This window comes from Polypterus senegalus, chromosome 2, assembly GCF_016835505.1.
Source record: "Polypterus senegalus isolate Bchr_013 chromosome 2, ASM1683550v1, whole genome shotgun sequence".
Classification (NCBI taxonomy): Eukaryota; Metazoa; Chordata; class Cladistia; order Polypteriformes; family Polypteridae; genus Polypterus; species Polypterus senegalus.
In genome coordinates this window covers 265,711,244-265,716,679 of record NC_053155.1, presented here as the reverse complement: position 1 = coordinate 265,716,679, position 5,436 = coordinate 265,711,244, and positions in this window count along the sequence as shown.

Below are 5,436 nucleotides of genomic sequence, written 5' to 3'. Positions count from 1 at the left end.
TTTTGCATGTTTGTCACACAAAATGTTTCTGATCATCAAACACATTTAACCATTAGTCAAATATAACACAAGTAAACACAAAATGCAGTTTTTAAATGATGGTTTTTATTATTTAGGGAGAAAAAAAATCCAAACCTACATGGCCCGGTGTGAAAAAGTAATTGCCCCCTGAACCTAATAACTGGTTGGGCCACCCTTAGCAGCAATAACTGCAATCAAGCATTTGCGATAACTTGCAATGAGTCTTTTACAGCGCTTTGGAGGAATTTTGGCCCACTCATCTTTGCAGAATTGTTGTAATTCAGCTTTATTTGAGGGTTTTCTAGCATGAACCGCCTTTTTAAGGTCATTCCATAGCATCTCAATTGGATTCAGGTCAGGACTTTGACTAGGCCACTCCAAAGTCTTCATTTTGTTTTTCTTCAGCCATTCAGAGGTGGATTTGCTGGTGTGTTTTGGGTCATTGTCCTGTTGCAGCACCCAAGATCGCTTCAGCTTGAGTTGACGAACAGATGGCCGGACATTCTCCTTCAGGATTTTTGGTAGACAGTAGAATTCATGGTTCCATCTATCACAGCAAGCCTTCCAGGTCCTGAAGCAGCAAAACAACCCCAGACCATCACACTACCACCACCATATTTTACTGTTGGTATGATGTTCTTTTTCAGAAATGCTGTGTTCCTTTTACGCTAGATGTAACGGGACATTTGCCTTCCAAAAAGTTCAACTTTTGTCTCATCAGTCCACAAGGTATTTTCCCAAAAGTCTCATTGAATCATTGAGATGTTTCTTAGCAAAATTGAGACGAGCCCTAATGTTCTTGTTGCTTAACAGTGGTTTGCGTCTTGGAAATCTGCCATGCAGGCCGTTTTTGCCCAGTCTCTTTCTTATGGTGGAGTCGTGAACCCTGACCTTAATTGAGGCAAGTGAGGCCTGCAGTTCTTTAGATGTTATCCTGGGGTCTTTTGTGACCTCTCGGATGAGTCGTCTCTGCGCTCTTGGGGTAATTTTGGTCGGCCGGCCACTCCTGGGAAGGTTCACCACTGTTCCATGTTTTTGCCATTTGTGGATAATGGCTCTCACTGTGGTTCGCTGGAGTCCCAAAGCTTTAGAAATGGCTTTATAACCTTTACCAGACTGATAGATCTCAATTACTTCTGTTCTCATTTGTTCCTGAATTTCTTTGGATCTTGGCATGATGTCTAGCTTTTGAGGTGTTTTTGGTCTACTTCTCTGTGTCAGGCAGCCCCTATTTAAGTGATTTCTTGATTGAAACAGGTGTGGCAGTAATCAGGCCTGGGGGTGGCTACGGAAATTGAACTCAGGTGTGATACACCACAGTTAGGTTATTTTTTAACAATGGGCAATTACTTTTCACACAGGGCCATGTAGGTTTGGATTTTTTTTCTCCCTAAATAATAAAAAACATCATTTAAAAACTGCATTTTGTGTTTACTTGTGTTATATTTGACTAATGGTTCAATGTGTTTGATGATCAGAAACATTTTGTGTGACAAACATGCAAAAGAAAAAGAAATCAGGAAGGAGGCAAATAGTTTTTCACACCACTGTATCTATGGACGGATGGATGGACTGGGGGCATTAAGAAGTTCCAAATGTGAATTTATTATGTTGTTTTTTTCTGTAGTTAGATCTTGTGGTTTTAATGAATTTCAAGACATGCAGGTTAGGTGGATTGACGATTCTAAATTGGCCCTAATGTGTGTGTGTGTGTGTGTGTGTCCTGCGGTGGGTTGGTGCCCTGCCTGGGATTGCTTCCTGCCTTGCGTCCCGTGTTGGCTGAGATTGGCTCCAGCAGACCCCCGTGACCCTGTGTTTGGATTCAGCGGGTTGGAAAATGGATGGATGGATTTAATAAAATAGATTTTATTTTTTTATTATTTTTAAAAAACATCCCTCCTTCCTTCCGAATTTCCTCGTGAAGACAATAAAATTCTATCTGTAACCTAACATTCTGTTCACCTTTGAAATTAATGGCTTCTGTCCACTCTGGTTCATGTGACTAATGCTGCTATGATGGACTGTTCCATTTGGACCTGGAATTGGATTAAGGTGGCTTGGAGAATGGACAAATTTCCCTGTGTCTGGGGGAAAAAAAAACTTATAGAAATTGTTATCTGTAGGATGTAGTTTTTATACAAAGAATAGTTGGGTAATTGGGTAGTGTTCTGTTCAGATCTGATGATGTGGAAAGAAATTAAGTACTGCAATAAACGAAGTCAAGAGAAAGAAACTTAAGGTGGAATTTTAACAATGACCTTCTAGCCCATGATCATATTAATGTTTTATTTGCACTCAATCCCGCCTCAGCAGCACTTTGTAGAGTAATATGATCATCAGCTGGTACTGCTAACTATAATAGAAATTTTTCTCCAGATTTTTTCTGTACAGTTTTATTCACTGAGTGCCTCACTGAACAAGTCAGGTAATCTAGCATGTTATCTACTTGTATTAAATAAAATGTTTCCAGCTATTTTAAAACATTATTAGTTATCATGATGCCAGAGGGTGGCAATGTGTTGCAATTGGTTGGACATAACGGTAATAATTTTGCTGTTCTCGGTACACTTCACACTCCTAGTGCTAAATCCCAAGGTTGCCAGTTTAGTGCTCCTTCTCCCCTAAGCCCCTTGCCACTTCTGAAATGTCCTAGAGTTGTGTTTTGTAATTGTAACTCTAGCAGCGTTTGCTGTAGAATGTTAAAGAACAGTTAGTTTGTTTACTTCATTTGCATTTATTTTCTAAACCTGCTTGTTCTGTTTCTGGGGTGTCGCCTGGCATTATTCTTAGAAGGAATGCCAGTTCTCCAGAGATCAGTGTGGCTCACCAGAGTCCTCTTTTAATTCTTAAACTCCTGTTATATCACCCAGGAATGTCAGGGGGTCAGCAGCTTATGATGTAGAAATCACGGTTTGTAAATGACTGCTTTCCGGTGATTTCTACCGAGCAGTTTTCAGGGGTTGGGTAGTGTTCTGTTCAGATCTAGTGAAGGAGGTGATGAGTAATTGTGCATTCATTTTCGCTAGGCTCAGAACCTTCTGTGACAGCCATTGTTTTCAGAGTTACTTTCTCAATAACATTTGATTAAAACCTTGGCGGCAATGAATAGTCATGACAATGAGTGACTATTTAAAATGAGACTCTACCTGCGTCACACATGGAGGGAAGTGCTCAGTGTTGCTATGCAGTGTGCACTTTATATGTCAAAGAGAAAAGCCCTTGTCTTATTTGATTATGGTCTGATGCAGATAAAAGAAAGACGTGCAGAGGTTACGCGTAACAACAGACATCTTAGTTTGTGAGAATTCCACATTTGTTTCACAGTTTTGATGTCAGTGTCACACTTGTTATTTGCACATGCCTCTACTTGTGTTTGCTGTCAGGAGGGAGTTTTCCAAAGGGTGAGACTAAAAACAGAGGGGCAGCTTCCAGTCAGGACGAGGAAGGACCATTTATGTCACAAGAGCTGGCCTCCTGAAAGTTGATGTCTCATTGGTAGTGGATGAAGAATAACTGAAAGAGAGACAATAAGATGAGACAAGCAGTTGGTAAGAGAATGAGAGCTGATGAAAGGGACCTGGGATTGTGTCACAAGGAGAAGGAGTAAATAAGTTTGTACAGTAGATGCTTATATTACTCCCAGAGGTCAGTTCAGTTCAATATATTCTTACATAGTGCCCATCTCTCAAGAACGGCTGAGAGCAAACAACTTTATAAATCTAAAACAGTACATGATAAGGCAAACAGTGTCCTCCATTGATCACTTCTATTTCATTCATTTACTGAACACATTCTTGAAGCTGGAGACTACCATATTAGATGTGATGCAACTGCAGGGTACATGGCCACTTCCTCATACTGGGCAAAAACAAAGCCAGCAATCCACCCAACCTAATAGTCTTTGGGATGCAGTAGGAAAACCTAAAGAAATCTTCAGTTAGTTTGAGGGATGAACCAGCATCCCAGCCAAGAATGACCATACTCCCTTGCCTGGTTAGGAAGCCATTATAGGGGATGGTCAGTGAGAGAGTGGCAATATTCCCCTTCCATTCCAGGATGTGGTCACCGAAGGATGCTGCAGCAGCAACGACTACGCTTGGGTTCATAACCCAGTGGCCACGGAGGGATACACTGGTTTGGCTTGGGAGGCTGGAAGGACAGAGCAGTACACTGGGCGACAGTGCCCTGTCTGGTGAGCCCCAGTATGGATGCCCTCATGGCAGAATAGGAGTTGTGGTTCCATGAGGTGCCCTGTCAGGTTTTGTGGGGACCATCAGGTGGAGCTGTCCTATATTGACTTTACTAGGACCATTATGGTCCTGCTTGACTTGAAAGTGCTTACTGGAGACAATAGATTGTGCACCGGAAGTACTCCTGGATTAGGAGTTTAAAGAGAAAAGACCGGCAACACTCGACTGGGAGGAATGGAGGAGAATGAAAGGAATAGGAGAAGGAGCAAAGAAATGGTTGTGCCGTGTTGTTCTTTGGCAACTGTTCATGTCATTGTTGGAAGAAACCTGTTAAAGGTACACTCTGTTATTAAATAAGAAGCACTGGCTTCGAACCCAGGATGGTGTCTGTGGTAGTTTTGTCTGGGGTTTATGGTGCTGTTACACCCCTTACAGGTCACAGTAGACAAGGGTGAAAGTCAAACTCCATGCGGACAGTGACCAGTCAAAGTGTGTTTTATTGTGCATTCTATTACGGTATCTACAGTAAATTCAGGAGTTGCAAATGTGATCCTCCATTTTTACTGCATTACCTCTAATTACACACTACTAAGTTATCCCACACTCGCAGTAGCAGCGTGTTCGTAGACTTTCAAAAGTTTAACATGTTTTTCACTGCTTTCACCAGATTTTCAAGAAGTATAAGACCTTCACACAGCAATCACTTTAGGGTTATTTCACTTATTTTGTTTCTCTCAATACAAGTATGAAAATAGTTGATAATAGCACAGAGTGTATTTGATGTAAAATATTAACTTTTGCAATAGAAACACTAGGATAATTCACATAAATGGTGCAACGTACTTGTTCCCCTTCAAAATCGATCCGTGTTCATTTTAATTAAAAGTATTATTTAAAACTCAATATTGTCAGATTGTATTACCTGCAAAATCCAATCAAATTCTGTCCAATCTAGCAACACTCCTGTGTCATTCGTTTAGCTGTGTGTGCATCACCAGGCTCCTGTCATTTCTTTTGAAAGATGGTGAAAATTGCGGAAATGCAAACTTAACAAATGAAAGTTGCACTGTTCAGCAGTAAAATATGAATATATATTTTAAGGTTTCTAAACTCTTTTGGGTCTCCCCCCAACAGGACAACATGCTCAAGAGCATCCCAAAGTGTGAATGCTGCATCTATGGAATATAGCCTATCAGTTGCCAGGGTAACCGCGGACTCCCAGTGA